Below are 19,925 nucleotides of genomic sequence, written 5' to 3'. Positions count from 1 at the left end.
ACCCACAGGAATAAGCATCTACAGTGCTATACATGGCCGTTTCTCAAGGTACTTGTATATGGGCCTTTTGTGCCATTGGCCTATGTGTGCTCATCTGTGCATGCGGATGACGCACCTTGCATCAACTGTGGTGGGTAGACATGGGCCTACAGAGTGCACTTTCATTCATCCACACTGCGTGCAACATCATTCATCATGTGTTTGTCTATGCGCTGCCGTCACCCATAGTTGACACTATGGAGGTGACGGTAGACCATGTACAGCCCCAGGACCATGACTTGGCAGGGAATGGCTTTGACAGGTGCCTTGCCTGGTGTCACTGATTGTGTTCTGCTACCTTGTGTTGAGGGTCAGATGTATATGTCAACCAATGCTATTGCCCCTCCCCGGTCCAATACCATACAGGTGAGAAACGCTCCACCTTAAGACAACCCTACCGCACCTATCCCAGGCAGGTGCAACAAGGGATGAACACGATGTGAGCTGAAGATGGTGAGAATAACTCAAACTGATAATACAGTGATACATAGCCCACCAGCGGACCGGAGACCGCACCGCGATGCAGGAGCAGCATCGCCCTCACTTGCCTGCACTGCAGGTAAGCCTAAGGGCCGCCACCACCACCTGCATGTCCATTTTCGGGCAAGAAAACTACTTACTATTGCCTACATGAGTAGCTCTTTAGCTACGTTGCCCTCAGAACCTCAACACGAAACAGCCACCTGGGGAAATGCCTTCGTCCCTGATCGCCACCATAGAGAACCACGAGGGTTCCTTCAATTCCAAGATGGCCACCGCCATCACGTTTATTCACTGATATGCTACACTGCCTACCAGCAGCCCACCCCACCAGCTGATTGGGCGTTTCAGTCCTAAAGAAACCGATCCTGATTCGCCAGAAGGCAAAGCCGGCCCTCAACGAAGGCACGGAACTAAGGCACACAGCCCTGTCGTGAGCCTGTCAGGAGCCGTTGAGCCTAGGGCCACCACCCCTGGTCCTCCGTGATAGCCATCTCCTGATGACATTACTTAACCGATCCACCACGGCTCAAATAATCAACAAGTTAACCCCCAAGTACTCATCGTTACAGCACATCACGCCGGATCTGCTGTCTGCCAGTCCCCCTGGACCGGCCCTGTTAGGTGTATCGACCCACGTCCAAGTTATTATGCTGCAACATTTGGTGCTGTGGGCTTAGAAAATCCAAGATGGCCAAAAAGCCCACAATTGCACCAGAATCCAGGAAACCCGCACAGTTTTTGCGCACACCAAAATGGTTGCCTGACCCGCCACCCACCAGTGCGAGCGTGATGGGCCAGAAGCGCCATGAATGAAACGTAGTGCCAAAGGAGAAACAGCAGTGCCTGTTAGCTCAAAAAGCGCTTTGAAATCACCTTTGTTTCTCTGAAATGCAAGCTCAAAATGCCTATTTCAAACATTGCAAGATATTCAAAAATCTTACTGAACACCAGCAGACGTCTGGTAGAATGAAGTCTTGTGTGCATACCAAATCTGGAAAGATGAAGAGCCTAAAATAATGCTCATAACAAAACTGGCTGAGCTGTGGATGTCAGCAGCTTAAGTGAAATGGGATTTAAAGCCACTAAAATCGAAATGTTTAAAATAAATGAGTGGCCTACTTTTGAGTGTCGCATAGGTTGCAACTGTTTAAATGTCATAGTTTTGAACTTAGAATCAGCGTTCTAGCTGCATGTGTCAAAATTGTACTTTTGATTTGAATGAAGAAAAATGGGAACAAAAGTGACCTTTGGCTGAAGCCTGGCTTAAAGGGACTGAATTCTGCCCGGCAACTACCCCCGACAGGAGTTGAAACTTGCCCAGCAACTGCATTCACAGGCCTGGCCTGCCTTCTGCTTCCCCACCAAAAGGAGATCACACCTCTCTGATTGAATCAGAGGAGGGGTACCTGGGAGCAGGAAAACATAACAATGAACTTCCCTTTGCTCCAAGCAATTACTAAATCAGTGGGTCGTAAATGGCTTCCTCTTGGAAGGAAACGGGAGGGGCACTGCCTCTGTGAGCCAGCTGAGCTTGGAGGAAGTGGACAAACCAGAAATTCCCCCATGTGCTTTGGGAAACCACACCCCTCTGGGCCAGAGCATCATTTTAGAAAGATGGATAACTCATAGTACATAATTGTCAAAATGATATCAATAATATCATGATTCCTGTGATTTTTCTGTGCACATTTTAAGAGGTGTTAGGACTCTGTGGTATGTTCTGGGGGGTAGTAGCGGAAAATAGGGTATTACTCCAAATGTCTGTATGTTAAAAAATCTGACACATCATCATCTGATGCCCATATTCCTTGCGCACATTTGTGTAAATTCTGGAAAAGTTTAGAGGTTGTGTTCTGGATGAAAAGGGCAGAATTCTGTCAGAATGTAACTATTAGGTACTCGCGAATGTCCGGAAACAGCAGAGGTGTAGAATTGGCTCTGAAGTAAATAGGTAATTCCCCCAAAGTGTTCAGAGGCCAGAAAACTGTACTCAGTGCACCCCGGGGCAGCACCCTTGGGAAACCCTCGTGGGGAAGAAAACCCAATTCTGTCTCTTAGAGGATGGTGTCTCCAACGTAGTTGTGGAAGAATGGTAAGTACTGCAGGCTGAGGAAGGAACGGTTCCAGGAATCCGCTTGGAGAGGAGGAGTCGAGCAGCGACGTGGAAGGAAGCCCAGTCGTGCTCAATGCTGTAGAATAAGAGTAAGGGTATAGGAAAGAAACGAGGTAAGAAGTAGGCGTAGAAAAGAAACCACACACGAGTGCACGGGGTAGGAAAGCAAGATGAGTAATGGGGAAATAAGGAACGTAAGGAAAAGGTAGAATAGGTCGAGGTGGAACTCCGATAGAGTGCGCAGGGCGCAGAATTGAGGAGAAGAGGCTTAGAGAAGTCTCAACGGTTGTACAGCAGAATTCTAGAAAAGGCACCAGCGCTAACAGCGAGGTGAAGCGAACAGAAGCGACGCGTCTTGCCCAACCATAGAGAGGAAGATATAGAATGGGCAGACGCGGTCGCCATGTTGGAAAAAACTAGAACGGTAATCGTCTTGTGGCAATAGCGCTGATAAGCCGCCATCTTGAGTTCCATTGCTGGTATCTTGAATGACTCATTCTCCATTTCCGCCAAGCGTGTCGAGCTGAATTCCTGACAGTATGCCCTCCCCGTGGGGTGATTGGTCCAGGTTTCCAGGGGTGAGAGCGATGGAATTTGTTTACCAGTCTTGAGGCATGAACTGATGAAGCATTTTCCCAAGTCCTGTCTGATGGATTGTAGCCTTTCCAATCGATTAGGTATTGCAATTTACCGTGATAGTATCTGGAGTCGCATATTGCTGCTACTTCGTACTCAGGACCATCTCGAGTATCCACTGGAGGGGGAGTATGATTGAAGCCCCTATTGAACCTATCCGGTATCTGTGTCTTGAGTTGAGAGACATGAAAAACATTATGAATCCGGTGCCAGGATGAAGGGAGACGGATTTTATATGCTACCTTCCCGACGGCCTCAATAATGGGAAATGGTCCAAAATACTTGGGGGATAGTTTTGATGGTACCAAATGTTTAGGAAGGTATTTAGAGGAGAGCCATACTAAATCCTTAGTTTTGTAGGTTGGTTCCTGTGAGCGTTTCTTGTCAGCTTGTTGTTTTACCCGGTCTCTGGTTTCAGAAAGGGTAGCAAGGGCTGTAGCATGCCCTTTCTGGATGTCGGAGACTAATTCATCTACCGCTGGGATTTTGGTGGATCGAGGAGTTACGGTAGGGAAACTGGATGGATGGAATTCATACGTGAATAAAAAAGGTGTCATTTGATGGCTGTGTGAAAGGAATTATTATATGCGAATTCAGCATATGGTAGAAGAAGGCTCCAGTTGTCTTGAGCAGCTGAAACAAAACAACACAGATACTGTTTTAAGGATTGATTTAATCTCTCCGTTTGCCCATTGGATTGTGGGTGATACCTAGAGGTGAGGTTTCTTTGTATACCTAAGGTTTTGCATAGTATTTTCCAGAAGGAGGAAACATATTGTGAACCTCTGTCAGATATGATGTATTTTGGAAGTCCATGGAGACGGAAGATAGTTTGTGAAAAACAGGATGCCATCTGAGCTGCTGAAGGTAATCGGCTCATGGGAATGAAATGTGCTAGTTTGGTCAAAGTATCTATAGTCACCATGATGGTTGTATTGTTTGAAGAAGGTGGTAAATCTACAATAATATCTGTAGATATGCACTCCCATGGTTGAGTGGGAAGCTTAGGTTGTACCAACCACCCTGTAGGCAGATGTCTAGGAACCTTAGATTGTTGGCAGAGGGAGCAAGAGGAAACATAATCCTTGACATCTTGTGTTACTCCAGGCCACCAAAAGTGTCTATTGATGAGTTCCAGGGTGGTTTTGATTCCTCTATGTCCTGCGACTTTATGGTCATGACACATATGTAATACTTTCTTTCTTGGTATACCTTCAGGTATGTATAGTTGGTTAGCTCGAAAGTAAAGTCCGTCTTCCATTCTTAGTTCATGATCACTGATTTCTTTCTGATTCAGCTCTTGGCATGGTTTTCGTATAGTTTGAAAATAAGAGGATACATAGTATAGAAAAGTGGCCTGTGACCACATCTTTTCCGGGAGGAATGATAAAGTATTGTGTGAACTTCTGGAAAGAGCATCAGCGATTTGACTATTGGTTCCCGGTATGTAAGTAAGGACGAATTCATAGGATGAAAAGAAATATGCCCACCGAGCTTGTCGAATGTTTTGGCACTCCATGTTTTGTAACACTTGCAAGTTCCTGTGATCTGTACGAATTTGAACAGGATGTTGAGCCCCTAAAAGGAGGTGTCTCCATTCCTGGCAACTCCTTTTCAATAGCTAAGAGTTCTTTTTCAAGTACGGTATAATTGCGTTCTGATTCTGTCAGGGATTTTGACATGTAGGCAACCGGATGTTCGATCCCTCCTTTTTCCAATATAAAGGGTTTTGTCTGATCTGGTAACCGTAGAATCGGTGCTGTAGAGAAGGCTATTTTGAGACCTTCAAAGGCTTTCTGAGCGGTTGAATTCCACTCAAAAGATTTTCCTTTTTGAAGAAGAGTGAAGGGTTTGATGAGGCTAGAAAAATTTGGAATAAACTTTCGGTAGAAGTTAGTGAATCCTAAGAACCGCTGTACCTCCTTTACGTTCTGAGGAGGTTTCCATTTGTAGATAGCTTCTACCTTCCTTGGATCCATGGCAGCTCCTTCTGCAGATAGAATGAAACCCAAATAGGGGATACTGGCTAGATGGAAAGAACATTTTTCAATTTTGGTAAACAATCGATTTTGATGAAGCCGTTCTAGAACTTCAGAGACATGGATGATATGTTCTTATAGATTGTTAGAAAAAATGAGGATGTCATCCAAGTATACGATTAGGGTATGAAGGAGTAAGTCCGCAAATATGTGATCTACAAAACGTTGAAAGACTGAAGGGGCATTTGCTAGCCCAAAAGGCATCACACGATACTCGTAATGTCCGAAAGGCGTGCAGAAAGCTGTTTTCCATTCATCTCCTCTTTTAATTCTGATCAGATGATATGCCCCTCTAAGGTCAAGTTTTGTAAAGATAGTTGCACCTCGTACAGCTTCCAGAATATCCTGGATAAGGGGCAGTGGGTATCGATCCTTGTATGTAACTTTGTTTAGGCCTCTATAATCGATGCAAGGATGGAGCTCTTTACAATCTTTTTTGGGGATAAAGAAAAGTGAAGCACCTGCAGAACTTTTAGACTCTGTGATGAGACCATGACGCAAGTTGGTTTGTAGGTATTCCTTTAAGGCAACCTTCTCGGGAATAGAAAGAGTGTAAATGCGACCAAAGGGTACTAGCGCATCTGGTAGTAATTCGATAGAACAATCGTCCTTTCTGTGGGGTGGTAATTCCTTGTATTCATCATTTGAGAAAACAGAGCTGTACTTGTGGTAACATTCCGGCAGTAGATTCAGGTTGGATATGGTAGACAATGCCGGGTTTTTGTCCGGGGATGTAGTAGTAGTATACAAGCCCACCACTCCTTTGGGTAGGCAGGAATGCAAGCAGTGTTCGGAACCCAAAAACAATGTTCCTGCAGTCCAATTGATGAATGGGTTATGTTTAACAAGCCATGGGAGACCTAGTATAAGTGGATAACGGGCGGCCTTTATCAAATCGAATGATAACTCTTCTTCATGTGTAGAAATCTTCATGGTGAGAAAAGTTGTGTTTTCTTTAATTGGTCCTGATGGTAAAGGGTTTCCATCTACTCCTTCCACTGGCAGACTCAGGATTTTAGCCACCCGGGGTATGTTGTTTCTAAATGCCCATTCGGAATCCATAAACAATCCCGCTGCACCACAATCTACTAAGGCGGGTATTTGTTGGATGTGCTTGTCTAGGAATTGTAGAGACACATTGATTACCACCATTTTATGGTGAGTTGAGGTTGTTTCCTGGGAACTTTGTACCAAAGACCCACTCATGGTTCCCTTCATGGGTGGGAGTTGTCGTTTCCCGGACGTCTAGGAGTAGTCAGGTGGCAGTCTTTTAGAACATGTTTATCGGAACCACAATACATGCATAATCCTAATGTTCTTCCTCTTTGTCTTTCTTCCTGTGTTAACTGTCCACGAGCTATACCCAATTGCATAGGTTCCCCGGATTCTTGGTTCTTACTGGTCCTAGGAATATCCGACTTGTAAGGTACTAGCGGCGGACGTGATTTCCCTTTCTTTCTTTATAGATGTCTTTCTTGTATGCGGTAATCCAACTGGAGTACTAATGTAACCATTTCCGCAAAATTGTGAGGTCTAGGAACTCTAGAGACTTCATCTTTAAGTTCTTCACATAGATTCCGGCGGAATATGGCCAGGAGGGCATCATCAGCCCATGCCGTCTCATTGGCTAATTGTTTAAACTGTGTGATGAAAGTTAGGATATCAGTGTTCGCTTGCTTCAGATCCAATAGATTTTCTTGTGCTGACACCACTAATTCTTTTCTTCCAAACATGGCTTGCAGACTGTTGGTAAATCCTGCGTAGGAATCCATTCGCTGATTGTTGGTGGTGACTAGTGGTGTAGCCCAGGCCAGGGCGCTGCCGGCGAGATTAGATATTAAAAAACTTACTTTAGCGCTATCGTTTGGAAAAAACGAGGCTTTCAAAGTAATTTGCACCAAACAAGAGTCCAAGAATTCTTTTAGTTTTTTAGGGTTGCCATCATATTTTTCCATGGGTAAGGATCCTGGAGGGATCTCTGACCTGTTTGCAACCATTTGTCTCAACGTAGCATTTTCGTTTCTTAACGTCTGTACTTCAGTATTGAGACGCTGCATGGCTGCCATTACTTGTTGCATCTGCTGTTCCATATGTTGTTTCCTTTTTGGGCGTCGCTTTCTGTAACAATTAGGTACTCACAAATGTTTGGAAACAGCAGTGGTGTAGAATTGGTTCTGAAGTAAATGGGTAATTCCTCCAAAGTGTTCAGAGGCCAGAAAACTGGACTCGGTGCACCCCGCGAGCAGCACCTTTGGGAAACCCTTGTGGGGAAGAAAACCCAATTCTGTCTCTCAGAGGATGGTGTCTCCAACGTAGTTGTGGAAGAATGGTAAGTACTGCAGGCTGAGGAAGGAACGGTTCCAGGAATCCGCTCGGTGAGGAGGAGTCGAGCAGCGACGTGGATGGAAGCCCGAGTACAGCAGGCTGAGGAAGGAACGGTTCCAGGAATCCGCTCAGAGAGGAGGAGTCGAGCAGCGACGTGGAAGGAAGCCCGGTCGTGCTCAATGCTGTAGAATAAGAGTAAGGGTGTAGGAAAGAAACGAGGTAAGAAGTAGGCGTAGAAAAGAAACCACACACGAGTGGACGGGGTAGGAAAGCAAGATGAGTAATAGGGAAATAAGGAAGGTAAGGAAAAGGTAGAATAAGTTGAGGCAGAACTCAGATAGTGTGCGCAGGGCGCAGAATTGAGGAGAAGAGGCTTAGAGAAGGCTCAACGGTTGTACAGCAGAATGTTAGAAAAGGCACCAGCGCTAACAGCGAGGTGAAGCGAACAGAAGCGACGCGTCTTACCCAACCATAGAGAGGAAGATATAGAATGGGCAGACGCGGTCGCCATGTTGGAAAAAACTAGAACGGTAATCGTCTTGTGGCAATAGCGCTGATAAGCCGCCATCTTGAGTTCCATTGCTGGTATCTTGAATGACTCATTCTCCATTTCCGCCAAGCGTGTGGAGCTGAATTCCTGACACAACATCTTACAAAGACAGGGATCAGACGGTTTGGCGCTACAGAAAATATGTTAACTGGACATGTAATATTAGAAAAAATGTACATAGATAAATATGCATTTAAGTCAGAAATAGATTTGTGTGCAAAGTGACAAGGGGAGTGTTCTTTCTGTATGCCATAAAAATGATGTCTCATGACACGGGATGACTCACAACTCAGTTCCCCAGTCAGGCGACAGAGAATCCTATAGCCTATCAGAATCCTCAGAGGGTTGGGCATAGAAAGTCAGACTTCCCACCCAATTTCAAAAGACATAAAAAGAGCCACTGAGACCCAGGTAGAGACATTCACTTTCCACTTCAAACTGATTTCTTGCGAAGCGCTTTGCCAGAAGACTCCAGAACCAGAACTTAGAATCCAGACTTCAGAACTTGTAGCAGAGAGGCCTAGTCCACAAGCTGAATCCTTCAGAGGCCTCAGAATCCAGCCACCTAAGCAAACTATTCAACAGCCGGGCTGTGCTGTTCGCTTCTGGCTAGAACTTTTGCCGGAACCAGAGACCCAGACCAGACCGCACTGCCAGTACCCGACCCAGAAAGCAGAGCTGTATCCAAACCGCAGACCAGACCCAGACCAGACCGCTGTGCAGTGCCAGAACTTTTGCTAGAACCAGAGATCCAGGCCAGCAGAGCAGAAAGAACCACAGCTAAACCTGTTGACCAGATCTGTGATGAGGCCCATTCCTTCCAAAATTAGGAGTGAGTATGCAGCCAGAGCTGTGCAAACCAATCTCTTAGTTTAAAATAATCTAATTCAAACCATTTCCACCTATTTAGAACTGCATAGAAATTGTGTGTCCATTCTGTGATTTCAAACCTGTGAAAGTGTCATTTGTCCTTCTGAGCTTTACTTTAATTTGAGAAACTACCTCCACTAAATCGTCCGTATCTTTTGAACTAAACATGCTAGGAACGAGATTTAACTTGCATTTTAAAGCTAAGATCCTAGGCTTTCCAACGAACCTAGAAAGACATCCCAACTCCTTATAGTTTTTCCGTAATCGTGATCGACGCACTCGGAAAAAGTGCTGCGAATTGCAATTTGACTCAAATTTCTCCACCTGTCAAAAATCGTTGTCCTTTTGCTTGCAACTGCTGAATTTCATTTTCAACCTGATAATCACTCGTGTATCCTTGCTAGCGTTGACCTGAACTAATTCAAAGTAGCTGTCGCCTACCCTGAATCTCCTATAGGGAATTAAAATCATTTTTAGCCTTTTTTCACTTCATTGCAAATCACATTAAAGGTATTTCTGCATGTTTTAAAAGAATACTGGTTGCTCCAAGCTTGCTAGGGGGGGGGAACTAGAATTTGTATTGCGTTTTATTTTATTCCTGAAAACTGTGTGCTCCCCTTCCATCTCCTTATATTGCATAGGGGGGGGAGTGAATTGCCACCAGGGGAAAAGTGATCATATTATCTCTTGTTGAAACCATATCAGTTTATTTCTGTGCTGCATTCTTTTCCATCATTGCATTTCCTTGAAACCATAAAAGCATTCTCAGCTACCTTATCCTCTCTATACCAACTCCTAAGAAATTAAAAAAGTGTGCTAGCATAATATTATCCATTGTTGATCACTGTCATATTCATAAGTGCGCTATCAAATATTAATTTATTCATAAAAGTGTGATATATATATTGTTTCATTTTTCAAATAAATCTTTTAATTTGCAAAACAAACCTACTTCTTGGCTCAGTGAGGTCAGGGGGATTCAAAGAGAGGGGCATTATACAAGGGTTTATCATCCAGATCTATGAACTTGTCATAGAAATATATAAATAAGGGCTTCCCTTGGGCATCCCAGACTAGGCATTGACTTAGTTGGAGTGCTGAATTGAAGTCACTTAACAGCCCCACGCCAAGGTAACACTACCTCCCTCTATCACAGCATCACTACCAGCCATCTACATTGTATATGATTTAATGACTTTGACTTTGCTAAATTTGATACTACTATTTGCTTCTCCTTAGTGCCCCTGCTTCTTGCTGGTACTATCATATGCCCATTTCCACTAACAGCACTGCACAGAAATTGCAAATTTCCTACCCTGCCCCTGTCCACTCGCCTGTGCGCTTAATTGTAAAACCCTATTGCATCCGATGACAGTCTCTTTAACCAAGATCCGCCTAACAGATTACTTGTGCCTATCTACCTGCACACACAGCACTCAGCCTTCAGCCTGCATGTGTATCTCCACTGCTCACCTACTCTTGTCTTAGTAAATCTGCATTTAGGTTGCTTGTCCCAATATTTAAAAAAAAATATGGAGATCAGACCCCTAAGACACCAATAAAAATAACTTGAAGAAATTATCTACCCTCTACAAAAAAAGAAATTATCCTTGCTAAACAAACTTCCTACAATGCCCGCATCATTCAAGCCAAATCCAACACCAAAGAATTGTTCGCCATCCTAAAGGAAGTAGAATCCCCTATCCAAGCTCCTGACTCATGCCTTAAGGATAAGAACTGGTGCACAGGCATACAAAATGCCCATGCCAACCAGATAATGCTCCAGGCGAAGATTAACAACAAAAAAGCTTCCATAACTGTCACAAATACTGTTAACATTGGTACCTCCTCCAAGACTACCACGGACCCATTACCAATTCCGCAATCCACTTCTACTCCACCTACCCCGGACACCCCTCCCTTCTACTTTCGCAAAGTCACCACTAAAGAAGTCGAGAAAGTCATCCTCACTCTCAAACCCTCCAACTGCCAGGGCGACCCATGTCCAGCCCAAATTATAAAAGACGCTGCCCGTGAACTTTCACCCTTCATCACTAAACTTATAAACGCCTCTTTCACAACAGGCACCATACCTAGCAACCTGAAACACTCCTGGGTCCTCCCTCTCCTCAAAAAGCAAACCTTGGACCCCTCCATCCCTACTAATTACTGTCCCATAACCACTGTACCATTCCTACTTAAAATCCTAGACAAAGTAGCTTACTTACAAATTCAGCACCATTTGGAAATAAACCACCTCCTAGGAGTTTGACAGTCCAGCTTCAGACCACAGCATGGTACTGAGACTGCACTCCTAGACCTCAAGGCACAAATAGACACACTAAGAGATAAAGGTACGACTTCACTCTTACTACTCCTCGACCTTTCTGCCACATTCGATCTGGTCAACCACGCAATACTCTGCAATCACTTGGTCATGGCAGCCTGCTTCTCCCATGAAGCAGTCGCATGGATCCAGTCTTTCCTAGATAATAGGACAATGCGAGTCTTCTCTCCTCTAGCAGCCGCAGACCCCGCACCTATATCATGCGGCCTACCCCAAGGATCATGCGTATCTCCTACCCTATACAATATTTATACAAAGCCCCTTTTCGATGATCTAGACGGTCTAGGTATCACCTACACTAATTATGCAGATGATACAGAGATTATGACAAGGATTTGGCCTTTGTGAACAGAGTATATCTCATCATCCAGGCATGGATGGCCTCCCACGGTCTATGCCTGAATGATGACAAAACTGAACTCCTCATTCTAGGCACATCCTCCAACATCAAAAAATTAGGTCCCAGTTATGACTCCTTCATAATTGACAATAACATCATTACTGTGGCCAAATTAGTCAAAACCCTCGGCTTCTACATAGACTCTACGCTTACCTTCGGTAAACAAGTGACTGCCATGGCCTCAGCCACTTCCTACACCTGCAAGTTAATTAGAGCAGCCAAGCCCTTCCTCTCACCCAACAACTGCGTCACTATAGCAAGGGCACTAATCCTGTCTAAACTAGATTACTGCAACGCCCTCTACATAGGCAGTAACAAATACTTCACCACCAAAATACAGACCCTTCAAAATAATGCCCTGAGAGCCGCCCTAAATATCCCTAAAAACGCCCATGTATCAGACCTCAGGAGATCCACCAATTGGCTCTCCACAACTGACAAAATCCTCCTCAAAACTGCTTCCCTCACACACAAATGCCTCCACCACGCAGCTCTGCAATACCTTATAGACAGATTCACCAGACAAAAAGCCTCTCGCCCCCTAAGAAAAGCCAACTCTAACCTTTTGCTAGTAACCAGATTCAAACTCACTAAATCTGGTGGGAGCAGCTTTGCTGTTAAAGCAGCGCAATATTGGAACTCCCTTCCCCCTGCTTTAAGGGAAGAACTCCCCTACCTCCAATTCAGATCCAATCTGATTTAATGGCTAAAGGAACATGATGCCTAACCCTCCCTACTGACACCTGGGATATCGTGTATACTTTGTATATTTTGCTCCGCTTTATTTTTGTGTCACACATACATCTTGTATATTTACTGTATCTACATCTGTGCTTCTTTACAATACATGTGTATACAGCATTGTAACCGCAGCTGCACCTCTACATGTTTACCCTGTAACCTGTAACCCAAGTTGAACAACCCTCATTCTGCCTTCGCGTCCGAATACCCCCGGGTCTGGTGCGCAATATAAATAATAAAACAAACAAACAAAACAAACATATGCATTCACTAAACATGAAGCACGCATGCACTCAACATGAAGAGAACACACTGGGTCAAATAAGCATTTATACATGGACAATATTAATATTGCAACCATAAAGACATGAGGAATACTGACATAGGCAATCTATAACCTGAATGCAACATGAATGACGCACAAATATGTTTCACTAACATAGAAACGCAGCAGTAATAGGCAGCCACCTTTTCTAAAATGGAAGCTGTGACATGCTTCTAAGTAAATTAAAGGCTACAAGACTTCAGATGAATTCAAAATGCTGAATTATAGAAATACAGATTGATGCAGAGCCCAGATAGTAGCGTGAATCCTTAAGCCAAGGTGACCGAGAACTTAGGGAGGCTCTGAACTTAACAGAGAAGGCACGAGATAAGGATTCCCAGGATGCAAGAAGTATACTCCCAAATTAATGAAAGTCTGAAAAAGTTTGAAAAAGCACAACCAACTACTGTGAACCAGGTGCAGGTTAATTATAATTCAGAAGACTCCATGAACAGTAAGCTCAAGAGTGACCCCAGTGGTAGAAGAGACCATAACACTTGTATCAATATTAGCTCAAATACTCATAAATGCAGGGTAAAATAATTCTAAATGCAGTCCCCTCACACGTGACCCATAATTCAAGAACACTGTCTATTCATTAGCAACGAACACAGATGGGACACCTGCTTTAACTCCTTATGCATATTCCCAGGCACGAGGCACAGCACAAGGCTAACTGCAAAGGCGATCAACCTGGTTCATGGTCTGGAGTGAGGGATGGTATTTTCTTGAATTGAAGGAAAGTGGCCTGTGGACCTCTCTCCCACTACTCCCATCTGGGTCATGTCTTGACGACCTGTCAGTTGTCCAAGGTTGGTGAGTAGAATGCCAACCAATCAAAACCCCTGATGCTACACCGCCCAGTATGCATTGTACCAACCAATAGTAAATTGTATAAGTGATGTTTTATTAATGTTATCCATTTAGAGGTGGTCACAGGAGGAGCCAACAGATAGGTAGTATCCAATCAGAAGTTTAACCTGTATAGAATGTGTATATAGTCAATTCCCTTAACTAATCCCCTCACCCCATAGGTTTTGCATCACGTTGCTGTCATTCTGAGGTGTTTTTGGTATAAAAAGTATCATTTTGTAGGAGAGATGCAGAGGGCTGCAACACTTTTACTTGTATGCGGTTGCCACTTTGTTGTTTGTGTTAATATTGCTGAGTTTTTCCTTTCACTTTGACTTTTTGCATTGTTGAGTCTGTTTTTCTGGCTCCTCATTCTATGCGTAATATTGGGGTTTTTCCAGGCCGTCTTATCACTTGCATGCCAGGTTGTCCTTTGGAGTCACCTACGGTCTGTATGTTTACTGGGGTAAGTCAGTCATTGCTCATCGCCTCTTCATTACTTTCCGGTTGATGCATTATGGGACTTGTAGTTTACTCACATTATTTCTCATTCCGTTCTCTATGTGTGTCACTGTGCTATGTCTTTGTCAGATTGGCCACCACTACTTACCCACTAGCCAGGTAAGATGTACTCTGTGTGTGTCCAAGTACGCTGGTAGGGTGCTACTCCTTTGTATCATGGCATCATGTGTGGCCCCCGAGCAGTGGCTGATTGTGAGGGCGGCATCACATGTCATTCATGTAATGGAACGGTCTCCTGTTCCGATGTGCCTTCTCCATTGCCTGGAGGGGGCACTCATGCCACATGTGTGCAATCGCATGCTACTATAGTGTTGGGGAAATGGGCAATGGCGTAGAAGCGTGCACCTGCGCCTGGTTGATGGGCACGGAGATGTGCTGACGGGCATGCCTCACGAGGGCATCCAGGATCCGCCTAGATGAGAGTGAACAGGTCTGTGATGGTGGGACGGTCCATGCAATAGAGACTCACTAATTGGCTGTCCGTCAGTGTCCAAGGGGAGGAGCGGACACGTGGTATGGGTGCCCTCCGCAGCACACGTCTCCTGCGCCTTTGGGGTGCCTGTAGTGCTGTTCCCACCACTTTCAGCGCTTACCACCAAACTTGCAGTGAGCCCCAATGTCCTTAAACTGAAGTGAACCGAGCCTGCTAGCCTCAGAATGCAAGACCCAGGAAGGCGCCCCGGTGACATGAAGACGTCTTCTAAGCTCATCAGTACAGGCCTTGCAAAGAGACACAGGCCAGTACACATGGTCCAAGAGGGGCACCCGTGGGCGCCGTGTGAGCCGCTCTGGCGATGATGCGCGTTGGCACAAATACATTTCCAAGAAACTGGAAGTTCAGCAGCAGCAGCAGCTTCTGTGAGCAGGAGAGAGTGCGGCATGGCACTATAAATAATACCGCGGGGTGTGGGTGGCAGGGCCAGGCAGCGCGTGGTGTTTCTAAGAAAGCCCTGTACATTCCAGCGCGTTCTCTCCCAGATCACAGGGTGTGTGGGGGGGTCGGGGGGGGGGCCTAGAACACTCAGAACTGTCTGCAGCCCAAAACACCTGCGGCGGCGAGAAAACCAAGGAAGGAACGAGGAAAGAAGCGGGAACAGAGAGGGGAGGAGGGGGGAGGTGGGGCGGGGACACGAGAGAAGCGAAAGGAAGGGGAAAATAGCGAATGGAGAAGCGACAAGAGAGAACTGGCGGCTTGGGAGAAACAGGGGGGGGGAAGGAAGGCCTGAAAGAGGGGCGATCCCGAAAGAGGACAAAGGGCAGCAGGATGAGCGAAAGCCATCTTGGGGGTAGAGATGGAAGAAGGATATCACGTTCCCACATAGCGCTTTATGCCGGATTCCTGACACTTCTAAGAGCTGCATCTATCATATTATTATCACTAATTTATCCGGTATTTAAACGGCGAAAAGGGAATAGGAGAGGGACATTTACGAGGAGGGTAAAGGGAAAACGGATGGGACAACGAGAGAGAAAAGAGGGCGAGGATAAGAATGGAATAAAGAAAAATGGGAGACAAGTGGATGATGGCGAAGGGAGAAAATAGTGTACAGTAAAAAATTAAAAAATAAGGAAGAGCAGAAGAGGATGAAAGAGGAAGGCAAGAGATGTAAGCAAAGGATGAGAACAGAGAGAAGAGGAAAGGGGGAGATGAGCAGTGCAGGTGGCACAGTGGGGTAAGAAAGGAGAGGGCAAAGGAGACAAGTACCTAAATCTGGGAATCAAATCCACGCGAGAAAGAGGAGCGATATCAACGTGCACAGAGCCTCCTGCGTGCTCGCTCTCGTGTGACACGTGCAATAATAATGCAACGCGATGTGGGGCGAAGAAGATTGGAAGAAGAGAAGGGTCTCTGCCTCCCTTCCCCCCCTTCCCTCTGGACCCTCGGCGCGCACCCCAGCAGCTTCACGGCCGCCTGCCATTGGGTGGCCCTGGGCTGCTCTGAGGTGCAAGCCCTCTTTCTTCTGATCTTCACATCAGTCCCACTCCCCCTTCTCCTTTCCTCCCGACCTCCTCACGCCATCACGCAAGGGCCGCGCCCGTGGGCTCCTCTAAAAGTGCACTTAAAGTGCATGACTTCATTGCGGAGAGGAGATGTGCAGCCGCACCTCGGACATCACTCTGACAGCCTTCGAGTCTCCTGCCTGGTCCTCACCAGGCTTGCTCACTGCTCCAGCATGGCCTCTTGCCCCTCAAGAAAGTGCGCAGCCTCTACAACCCACCTAGATCTAAGTCTATAATCCTGGTCTTCTGCTCGATCCACGGGGCCAAGTCCCCTCCCGACAGATTGCACCCACTCTGGTAATACCCCCTGTTGCATTCTGCTGACCCCCTCTTCCTGTTCCGCTCTTGTGCACCGTTGCACCCCATTTCGGCGCGGCCAGTTTTGCACAGGGATCTTTTGGCGACAATGTCACTATTTTAATAAAATATAGGGGGGTGTCGTCTCGATCCCAGGTCTGCAGAATTACAAGTTTCATACATTAACCTGGTTTAACATATGTAACTTGTGGTCACGGGCTGCATACGATCTCTGTGGCCTTGTGGTTGCCTCCCTGGTCTCATAATCTTGCGGACCTGGGTTCGAGACGACACGCCCCTGTATTTTATTAAAATAGTGACATTGTCGCGTCCCAGCGCCGAACAGGATCTTGAGAGTACTGACCTCACAGGCTGCGCTTCTAACAACTTAAATGCAGCATTTATAACGAGTTTAACATAAAAGAATATATTCAAATCGGTACCATCAATAAGTCAAACCTTTAGCATCAGGGTCCTTTGGAGCACAATGTTGTTTGGTCTTAAACACATTTAGTCACAACTATATTAACAACAATTGTTTTAATCACAATCTTATTAAGTTTAGACACATATTAGTCACCCAGGATAAGTCACATAGGATAGTTTTTGAACACAGTATTGTTGAGTTTGAACACATTTAATCACAATTGTGTTAAAGAGTAAAATAGTTTCTACTCTGCATGATGCAAAGTTGCAGTTAATAACGCCATTGCACTTTATAACGCCAACACGTGTTTCAACCTAACAAGGTCGTCCTCAGGGCGTAAACATCTGTATAGTTTCAGCAAAGAAACTTAAATATTTTTGTGTGTAGCTTATTGTCAGCTACTGTTAGTAACTGTGAGGGGCAGAGGGAGAGAGAGACAAAAAAACAGAGGAGGGAGAGAGAACAAAGACAAAAAACAGACACAGAAAAGAGAAAAGGCCAACAAATCGTCAGATGTATGTGGACATCTAGAACAGAGAACTTAAATCACTATAAACACATCATCTAACGCACCACCGGCTTGTCCAGGAAGAAATATACATATGTGTGTTATAAATACTGTTCGAATTGGTTTAAACTGCTGAGACAGAGCTAAGCTTTAAATCGTTTGACGGCTGTAATGGGTAAAATGTACACCCAAAGCACAGCAAGGTTCAGTAAAGTATAAACATACATGGTTTTTAACATACCTCGGAGTTCAATGGCTTGTCTAGTTTCTTATTGGTGGTTTTATAAAATAGAAGCGATACGTGGGCGGAGGTTATTTCATCCCATCGGAGTATGATGCCTTTTTACTAATGCAGTGTCTTTCGATTTGGTGAGCTGTAATTACTTAATACGGTCCTAATATTGGGTACATTTAGATGAAAGTAGTGTCTGGTTTCTTGGTAGGTGTCTACTGTGCGTTTTACCTGAGTCACGTTTAACCGTACGCTGTTGCAATGTGGCAGATATATTCAAGTAGCGCCTTTGAATAGCAGCCGAGAGAGATAATAGGGAGGGACGTGTCATTCCATTGCTCCTATTATCCACGTGCACAGCTAACTTATCTCGGTTTTGTGTGAAACGGTATTGGCAACATTGCTGTGTATCAAGCAGTCTTACCGCCAGGGTCCTGGAGAAGTGAACGCACAATGGCCGATGGCTTCAGAAAGCACGAATGCATCGGCAATAGAAATGTGTTCCTGTGGCAACCAGCCCGGGTTCCTGGTCAGGTGACATATTCACGTGACACCTGTTGCTGGGTTACCAGCCTGATTCCGGAAATGTAGATAGGCAAGTAATTGCAAAAATGGTATAATCCTTTTTAGGAGTCTCCAATCTAATTGATTTGTGTAGAAATGGGTTATGATCCCAGCTCCATGTAATAAATTGCACCAAAGCGGGTTGCCCTGAGAAACGAATATAAGAATGTGTATTTGTTTGATTGTAGTGCACAGAGGGCTGTGCTGAAACGGGGTATGGCAGCATCCTCTTGCAACCTACAGAGTTGTTATCTCTGGACGAGGTGCATAATTAGAGCATGTGGGTGTGCTAAAAAATGATATTATGACTCCTGCAAAAATGGCCTTGATTTGTGAGCTGTAATAATATTGTGGTGTATCTTGTAGCATTTGTGCTTGCGGTATATAGGCTTGTAGTAAGAGTAGTATCACTCCCAGGGTTGGCGGAAAGTTTACTCCAAGAACACAAACAGTCATTGCTATCTATTTAACAGTGCCTCGTTAAAGAATATTTGGGACGTACAAAGTTTGAGAGACATCATGTGGTGATTTATAGGAAGACATTCAGCTCATGTTCTTGATTTAAACCGAGTGAGAGGCAGCGTAGTTTACATATCATTCTTGCTTCCTGTTGTCGCAGCATCAACTCTCTGTCACCACCTCTCTGGTGTTGTTTGATCTTTTGGAGTCCAATGTATTTGATATCTTTGGCGTTATCCATTTGGTGATGTTTCTGCCAATGGGAGGCCAGTGGTAGTCCGATATCTTGACTGCTGAGGTTATTCAAATGTTCTCGAATACGAAAACGGACTTCACGGATGGTACATCCAATATATATTTTCTGACAGACACACTGAATACCTTATATATAACATATTTTGAGCGACAGTTCATAACATCTTTGATTTTGATTTTGAGTCCTCCATGGCAACTGAAAACCTGGGTTGGTGATAAGGCGTACAGACAGAAATTACATGAACCACATTTGTAAAAGCCTTCTGGCTTCGTGCTTGTAGTTAGCCAGTTGTCCTGTCTGATTGGTTCAGGTTTCAGAAAAGAGGGACTCAGAATATTCCTCAAAGTAGTAGCTTTCGTGAAGATGATGTTGGGTTGTTCCGAAAGGTATGTAGTCAAATCTGAATCTAAGAGCAGAATATGCCAATGTTTTTGTAGTATGTGATATAAAAATGTGTTGTCACTGGAATATTTAGTGATGAAATTAACATGTGCAGGATGTGTGGTTTAATTCAATGTAGTCTTGTCTTCCAGTAGCTTTGGCCTTTCAACCTTTTTCACGGATGCTGTTGTTTGCCTAATAACATTTTTGGGGTACCCTCTTTCCTGAAATCTGTTGCCAATTGGCTTACATTCTGCTTTGAAGGTATCTTCTTGGCTGCAATTACTTTTGGATCTGAGGAATTCACCTCTGGGTATATTATGAATGACACTACGTCTATGGCTGCTATTAGCATGAAGAATAGAGTTTACTCCAGTGGCCTTTCTGTAAGTGCAAGTTTGATTTGTTTCAGAAACAATATTGATTTTTAAATCCAAAAACATGATTTCATCTGCATCCCGCGCCGAACAGGTTGCATCATATCTGCCTACATTTGAAAATCAAAATTCCTGAGATATATGCCCCGCCCACAGTCGCACGAGACTCCGCCCACCTGTC

General features: G+C 44.8%; 1 long non-coding RNA gene across 1 annotated transcript in view; it reads right to left on the bottom strand.

Moving 5' to 3' along the window:
• Positions 1–18,217, bottom strand: part of LOC138489572 (uncharacterized) — a 104,808-nt gene extending 86,591 nt beyond the window's left edge. The window contains exon 1 of the long non-coding RNA XR_011274815.1: positions 18,132–18,217. This is a non-coding gene — a long non-coding RNA (uncharacterized lncRNA). The remainder of the gene's footprint in view (positions 1–18,131) is intronic.
• Positions 18,218–19,925: the final 1,708 nt, after the last annotated feature.

Source organism: Ambystoma mexicanum, chromosome 9 (genome assembly GCF_040938575.1).
Source record: "Ambystoma mexicanum isolate Mex_15411 chromosome 9, UKY_AmexF1_1, whole genome shotgun sequence".
Taxonomy (NCBI): domain Eukaryota; kingdom Metazoa; phylum Chordata; class Amphibia; order Caudata; family Ambystomatidae; genus Ambystoma; species Ambystoma mexicanum.
This window is presented reverse-complemented; position numbering and strand designations above follow the sequence as displayed.